Raw genomic sequence first — 8,682 nt, 5'->3', positions numbered from 1 at the left:
TCATCGCTTTCTGCCATAAGGGTGGTGTCATCTGCGTATCTGAGGTCATTGATATTTCTCCCAGCAATCTTGATGCCAGCTTGTGCTTCATCCAGCTTGGCATTTCACATGATGTACTCTGCATATAAGTTAAATAAGCAGGGTGACAATATACAGCCTTGACGTACTCCTTTCCCGATTTGGAACCAGTCTGTTGTTCCATGTCCAGTTCTAACTATTGCTTCTTGACTTGTACACAGATTTCTTAGGAGGCAGGTCAGATGGTCTGGTATTCCTATCTCTTTCAGAATTTTCCACAGTTTATTGTGATCCACACAGTCAAAGTCTTTGGCATAGTCAATAAAGCAGAAATAGATGTTTTTCTGGAACTCTCTCACTTTTTCGATGATCCAGTGATGTTGGCAATTTGATCTCTAGTTCCTCTGCCTTTTCTAAAACCAGCTTGAACATCTGGAAGTTCATGGTTCATGTACTGTTGAAGCCTGGCTTGGAGAATTTTGAGCATTATTGTGCTAGCGTGTGAGATGAGTTGTGCAAACTACCGCAATTGTGCGGTAGTTTGAGCATTCTTTGGCATTGCCTTTCTTTGGGATTGGAATGAAAACTGACCTTTTCCAGTCCTGTGACTACTGCTGAGTTTTCCAAATTTGCTGGCATATTGAGTGCAGCACTTTTACACCATCATCTTTTAGGATTTGAAATAGCTCAACTGGAATTCCATCACCTCCACTAGCTTTGTTTGTAGTGATGTTTCCTAAGGCCCACTTGACTTCACATTCCAGGATGTCTGGCTCTAGGTGAGTGATCTCACCATCATGATTACCTGGGTTGTGAAGATCTTTTTTGAACAGTTCTTCTGTATATTCTTGTCACCTCTTCTTAACATCTTCTGCTTCTGTTAGGTCCCTACCATTTCTGTCCTTTATTGAGCCCATCTTTGCATGAAATGTTCCCTTGGTATCTCTAATTTTCTTGAAGAGATCTCTAGTCTTTCCCATTCTATTATTTTCCTCTATTTCTTTGCATTGATCACTGAGGAAGGCTTTCTTATATCTCCCTGCTATTCTTTGGAACTCTGCATTCAAATGGGTGTATCTTTCCTTTTCTCCTTTGCCTTTCACTTCTCTTCTTTTCATAGCTGTTTGTAAGGCCTCTTCATGCAACCATTTGGCCTTTTTGCATTTCTTTTTCTTGGGGATGGTCTCTATCACTGCCTCCTCTAGAATGTCACGAACCTCCGTCCACCGTTCTTCAGGCACTCGGTCTATCAGATCTTATCCCTTGACTCTATTTGTCACTTCCACTGTATAGTTGTAAGGAATTTGATTTAGGTCACACCTGAATGGTCTAACGGTTTTCCCTACTTCTTCAATTTAAGTCTGAATTTGCCAATAAGGAGTTCATGATCTGAGCCACAGTCAGCTCTGGTCTTGTTTTTGCTGACTGTATAGAGCTTCTCCATCATGGCAAATAGATGGGGGAAAATGGAAACAGTGACAGACTTTATTTTCTTGGGCTCCAAAATCACTGCAGATGGTGACTGCAGTCATGAAATTAAAAGACGCTTGCTCCTTGGAAGAAAAGTTATGACCAACCTGGACAGCATATTAAAAAGCAGAGACATCACTTTGCCAACAAAGGTCCCTTTAGTCAAGGCTATGGTTTTTCCAGCAGTTATGTATGGATGTGAAAGTTGGACCATAAAGAAGGCTGAGCTCTGAAGAATTGATGTTTTCCAACTGTGGTGATAGAGAAGACTCTTGAGAGTCCCTTGGACTGCAAGGAGATCCAACCAGTCCATCCTAAAGGAAATCAGTCCTGAATATTCACTGGAAGGACTGATGCTGAAGCTGAAGCTCCAAGACTTTGGCCACCTGATGCTGGGAAAGATTGAAGGTAGGAGCAGAAGGGGATGACAGAGGACAAAAAGGTTGGATGGCATCATCAATTCAGTGGACATGAGTTTAACTCAGGGAGACAGTGAAGGACTGGGAAGCCTGGCTTGCTGCAGTCCGTGGGGTAGCAAACAGTTTGACATGGCTGAGTGACTGAACAACAATATTGCAAATCATGTGAAACAACTGAGGTTAGGATTGAAGGTTAAAAGACATAAAAAGCACTACGTCCTGCAACTAGAGACGGGGGAAAAGCACAAAAGTAGGCTTAGGGAAACAAAAACAAAAATCAGAAAGGTGTAGGAGAAGCAGAGAAGCAGCAGCAGCTGGTGGAGGGCTGTGAAGGTAGGGGCTGGCATAGCAGCAGAGGACAACAGTGAAACCTCTGAAGAACTCCTGTTCCACCTCTGACCGCAGCATCACCACAGCTGACCACTGCCACCTTCTCGAAATATTCTGTTCTCCTAGGTTCCATGGCTCTGAGCAGCCCTAGTTTTTTCCCCCCACCTAACCTCAAAATTTGGAGAACCTCAGCCTGGATCTCACACTCTACTCTTTGCTTCTCCTCTAAACCATTATTAAGGATTTAAATATTATTTGTACACCATTGTCTCTGATAAAGCTGCAAAAAAAAGGAAATTAATTCTCTTCCAACCTCCATTCATATATTCAAATGGCTTATCTGGCATGCCTACCTGAAGTTCCCTCCAGCATTTTTTGTCTAGTTAAGGGCCTCTCATAAATACCAGTAAGCATTACATGGAGCACAGAGGAACTATTCACAACAGAAAGTCTGCAGGTTGCTTGATTCTCTTGTCCTCTAGTCATCCTGTGGGGAGGCTGCCCGGGCCAGTGAGGACCTGAACACACTGTGAGTACATCCTCCAGCAGAGCAATCCTGCCCCCTTCCACTACTGCACTTGGTTCTGTGGGTGCAAGCCCTATATTTGGGGCACCTGGTTCTCAAGAAACAGGTCTGCCAGTATTCAGAACAATCCTGGCATTCTTTGGGGGAGGGTAGTAGAGTGCAGCCTCTCCTACTCAGGGAAAAAGGAGCCAGGTCATTGCCAGCTAATTCACAGGGGTGACAAGGTTGTCTCTACATACGTTTCAAGTTTATCATGTCTAAAGCTGCATTCTTTATTCCCTCTATCTTAAACCCTTTCTTGCCCTCAACTTGTTTCATCTCAAAAGGTACAAACCCATCATTCAAACTAGAAGTCATAGGGTTATCCTAGAATTCCCCTTCTCCTTAATTCCTTACATCCAATGGACCACCAAGTTCTATACAGCTGTATTATCTACTATTGGCTGTCAGCCACATATGGCCACTGAGTACTTAAAATGGGGCTGGACCAAACTGAGACGTGCCTAAGTATAAAATACACATCAGATTTTGAAGACTTAGTACAAAAAAGAGAAAGGCAACTAATAACTTTTATATTGATTTTCTGTTCAAGTGATATTTTTAATATATTGGGTTAAATAAAATATATTATTAAAATTAATCTATTTCCTTTTACTTTTTTAATACGGTCATGAGAAATTTTTAAATATACATTTGGCTTACATTTGTGGCTCACATTATATTCCTATTGGATAGTGGTGCTATAGAGTCACCATCTACTGTCACCACACTGAAGGTTAGCACCTTCACCCCGGTCACCATCGTTTCTTGCCTGAACTACTACAATGGCCTTCTTATTAATCTTCATGCTTCTCCAATGGGTCCACTCTGATTCTCTTTAAGCTATAGAAATTATTTTTAAATGTAGATATTATTATACTTCTAAATATTATTTACCTGCTTACTCTCTCTCAGTGGTTTCTTATTGTCCTTAAAATCCAAGTTTCCTATCATACAGACTTTGAGGCCCTACATTTCACATGATTCTACCTCTCCATGTGCCTGTCCATCACTATCACATCTTCTAAAGCCACTCAGCAGGCACTCACTATTCTCCAGCTGTAGCCGGCATCCTTCAGTTCCAAAGACATACTAACTACCAGGGTCTTCACATCAACTGTTCCCTATGTCTGAAATATTCTGCACGGCTCTTTGGCTGTCTCCTCATTCAAGTCTCATCTTATATTCTCTATCCAAGAGCTCTGTTTCCTTCACTTTTCTCAATTTATTTTTAGTTATTTGCATGCTTAATGGCATTTCTCTCTTCCTCTGCTGGACTGTAAGCTCCATGACTGATAGAGCCAGGTCTGTTCAGCCTACCAGTGTTGATCAAGGAATTTATTTCAGGGGCAGTGTATAGAATATCTCAGAGTGCAGCTGCGGCTGCTGCTGCTAAGTCGCTTCAGTCGTGTCCAACTCTGTGTGACCCCATGGACTGCAGCCTACTAGACTCCTCCAACCATGGGATTTTCCAGGCAAGAGTACTGGAGTGGGGTACCATTGCCTTCTCTGATATCTCAGAGTAGGGGTTGGTTAAATGTGAAAAGATTAGAGGTTTAAAAAATGGGTCCAAGCATTGCCTAGAGAAGAATGTGCATGCTTAGTTGCTCAGTCGTGTCTGACTCTACAGACTCCACACACTGTAGCCCACCAGGCTCCTCTGTCCATGGGATTTTCCAGGAAAGAATACTGGAGTGGGTTGCCATTTCCTCCTCCAGGGGATATTCCAGATCCACAGATCAAACCTTCATCTCTTGTGTCTCTTGCATTGACAGGCTCATTCTTTACAACTGTGACACCTGGGAAGCCTTCTAGAGAAAAATATGTCAAAATTAAAGGTACTTGATACCAGAAGCTTCAATTCTGAATCATCTTTGGGAAAATTAGATTCAAATATATGATCTAGAAGTATTTAATGTCTTTTATATCTAAATAGTTCAATATTGGCCATGAAATCTAATCACTATTTTATCAGAATATTAATTTAACATAGGATTTGAAGATGATTCTCAAATAATACTTCTCCAAGTACTCCTCTTGCTTTCCTACCAGTCCTTTGATGACCTTTCCAGGAACTTCTGTCATACTGAGTGGAAACAATAAAGGATTCCTTCACCAAGCTCTGAACATATTTCACATGGTGACCTGACAAACTCAGACCAGGCCTCCTTGGAAGCCAGTTCTCTTCCCTTGTTGTTTTGTTGTTGTTTTAGTCACGAAGTCGTGTCCGACTCTTCACGTCCCCATGGACTGTAGCCCACCAGGCCCATCTGTCCAGGGGATTTCCCAGGCAAAAATACCGGAATGGGTTGCCATTTCCCTCTGTAGGGGATCTTCCCAACCCAGGGACTGAACTCATGTCTCCTGCATCGGCAGGCAGATGCTTTACCGCTGAGCCAAAAGGGAAGTCCCAGTTCTCTTCCCTATTGCTCTCACATGGCATATTCCCTTAACCACAGTGGAGCTGGGTGGTCAAGGCTCAAATTTATCTAAAAACAGATTATAAATGGTGTGTGATTAGAGAGAATGCGCATAGTACATTTATAAGAATGTTTAAAACAGTTACAATAATCCAGCATCAAACACAACAGTACATAATTAGTATTCAGCAAATATGTGTTAAGTTATTCATTTTATAGAAGAGAGATTATTTTTCACACATAATAATGCATATGCATAAGAAAGAAAAGACTAGAAAGTTATATACCAAAATATTATCAAGTGCTATCTCTGGAATATGCGGATTATAGGTACTTTGTGTGTTTTCCTGTATTGTCCAACATTGTGTAATTGTATGATTAGTATGCAATCAGGAAAAAATGTTATTTTTATAAACAAACCAATGAACTATCAAAGCTACTACTGCACTCTTCTAGGCTACCAAGGGCCTCAATTTTGGCAGAGACTTTGACTGTGGTAAATATATAAGTATTAGTCTGACTGGGAAAAGAAAGGAGAAGGGGTGAACTTATATTTCTGAGGGATCTAGTTGGTCAAGCCATTACGCGAGTGACTCCTCTGTTCACTGACTCTAGGGAAGAAAGTTGCAGAGTACAAAGCAAAGCTTATCAAATAGGTACTAACCAGCTGCAGAGGCAGGAAGAGAAAAAGCACCCTTCCCTGTATGATGACCATTCTGTTCTAGAGTTTGTTGTCGAGTTTCCAGATGCCAGGTAGAGTGTGGACCAGAATTCAACTTCATGAAGGTGTGATGCAGACAGTAAAGACATGAAAGACAGCATTTAACTGCAGAGATTTCAAACTCTTTTGTAGCTACCATAAAAATGTAGGGCATGCACTGTACATATGGTGCTTTATATAAAGGTGTTTTACTTTTATTTCCAATCCTACCATTCTCTTTTACACACTGATCCTCAAAACTAAAACTGTTCAGCCAATGAGAGTTATCAATGAAGTCATCAAAACAGCCTGGGAGACCCTGGAGCACACACATTTGCATATGCAGGGTCTTCTCAACAACACAGAAACCAAGAGTGGTTAATAATGTGTCTGTTATATAACAGTCTTACAACAAAATCTGATTTTCTCACTTCAGATGGAATCATTAAAATCTTTACTAAAAACAAATAAGCAAACAAACAAAAAAATCCTCAAGTTCCAAAAGAATGAAAGCTAACTAACCATATCAACTGCAATCATGTGGAGACCACACTACCTTATGTGAGGTTTTTTATACAGACATATAATAAACACCCCCCAAGTTCAAAGATGAAAATTAAACAAGAACAGAGGATCTGGCAGTACAACTGAAAAAGTTCAAAGACATCGCTGCATAATACTAAGAGCTGAGATTGTGTAACAAACAAGAAGAGAACTACAAACTCAGGTTAAAATGCAAAAAGTGCCCTAATCATATCATTTTGGAACTGCCTGAAACAACTGAACAGTAACATTTGCTTAAAAGGATAACCATTCAAGCAATATAGCTTTTGTATTCTTTTAAGCAAACATTAAACTATCAGGGGGAAAAACTGTATATGAGAGTATCAGTTTATTTCTTCCAGCTTGAGGCTGACAGAATCTACAAATGAAATGATCCCCTGCTAACTTTCTTGGTTTTTAAAGGATTCTTTACTTAGCTTGAATTATCAAGCCAGACTTACAGCTGACGTTAGAAAACTGTATAAGCCAAATTGCTGTCTACAGTTCCCCCTGCAGTTCATGAACTTCTGTGCACAAGTACACTCAGGATGACTAGGCCTTAGTTTTAGTTTTTTAACAGTAATTATTTTTAGGTATCAATTAAATATATAATCTATAGAACTTTGAATTATTTTAATGTATACACTCAGCTAAACTTTAATTCTGTGCATACATTATCACATTTTAGCTAAATTAACAAGCTTTAGTCAAGTGTATCATGCTTACATGAAATGCAGTCAGATATGGCTTTGGTCAGGAGAAAAAGTTATCCTGAAGAAGCTGAGCAAGTCTGTAAAGACACATTCCCATGTGCTGGGGAATAATGAGGACCCAAGTGCATACTTCTGCCAGACACTTCAGCTGATGCTCAGAGTGTAATGACAATCAGTATTCCCCATCTGCAAGAATGCAAAAAGGAAAGAATGCCCCTAACTTGGGTCCATCAACATGAATCAGCCATAGGCATACTTATGTCCTCTCCCTCTTGAACCTCCCTCCCTCCTCCTAACCCGTCTCACTCCTCTAGGTTGTCACAGTAATCTTTGATGTTCTGTTGTAATTGTTTTGTGGTGCCATGAATCATGCCCATATTAGGTGGTGAACTTAACTGATAAATGTTGTTTATGTTCTGACTATTCCATTGACCAGCTGACTCCCCTTCTCTTTCCCTCTCCTCAGGTCTCCTTATTTCCTGAGACACAATATTGAAATTAGGCCAATTAACAATACTACAATGGCCTCTAAGTATTCAAATGAAAGGAAGATTAACCTGTCTCTCACTTTAAATCCAAAGCTTAGAGAGGAAGACACAAGACAGACTGAATGCTAGGCCTCTTGCACCAACAGCTAAGCTGTGAATGCAAAGGAAATGTTCTTGAAAGCAATTAAATGTGATCCTCCAGTGAATACACAATGGACCAGAAAGTGACACAGCCTTATTGCTGATATGAAGAAAGTTTTAATGGTCTGGATAGATTATACCAGCCACAACATTCCTTTAGGCCAAAGCCTGGTTCAGAGCAAGACCCTAACTCAGTTCTAACTCAAAAAGGCTGCGAGAGGTGAGGAAGCTGCAGAAGAAAAGTTGGAAGTTAGCAGAGTTGGCTCACGAAGTTTAAGGGAAAAAAATGCTGTCTTTATAAAAGTGCAAAGTGAAGCAGCAAGAACTGATGTAGAAATTGCAGCAAGTTACTCAGAAGATCTAGCTGAGATAATTAATGAAGGTGACTGCACTAAACAACAGATTTTCAATGTGGATGGAACAGCCTTCTATTGGAAGAAATGCATTCTAGGACTTGCATAGCTAGAGAGAAGTCATTGCCTGGCTCCAAAACTTCAAAGGACAGGCTGACTCTCTTGTTTAGGGAATCATGCAGGTAATGACTTGAAGTTGAAGTTCATTTCTCATTCCAAAGATCCTATGGCTCTTCCGGATTATGGTCCATCTACCCTGACTGGTTCCAAATAGGAAAAGGAGTACGTCAAGGCTGTATATTGTCACCCTGCTTATTTAACTTATATGCAGAGTACATCATGAGAAATGCTGGGCTGGAAGAAACACAAGCTGGAATCAAGATTGCCGGAAGAAATATCAATAACCTCAGATATGCAGATGACACCACCCTGATGGCAGAAAGTGAAGAGGAACTCAAAAGCCTCTTGATGAAAGTGAAAGACAAGAGTGAAAAAGTTGGCTTAAAGCTCAACATTCAGAAC

At 40.6% G+C, this 8,682-nt stretch overlaps 1 pseudogene; it reads left to right on the top strand.

Annotated features, from left to right (window-relative positions):
* Positions 1-8,472, top strand: part of LOC104988481 — a 55,625-nt pseudogene extending 47,153 nt beyond the window's left edge.
* The last annotated feature ends 210 nt before the right edge of the window (positions 8,473-8,682 follow it).

This window comes from Bison bison, unplaced genomic scaffold (genome assembly GCF_000754665.1).
Source record: "Bison bison bison isolate TAMUID 2011002044 unplaced genomic scaffold, Bison_UMD1.0 scf7180017864134, whole genome shotgun sequence".
NCBI lineage: Eukaryota > Metazoa > Chordata > Mammalia > Artiodactyla > Bovidae > Bison > Bison bison.
The sequence above is the reverse complement of the archived record's forward strand: the minus strand, read 5'-3'. Positions and strand labels throughout refer to the sequence as shown.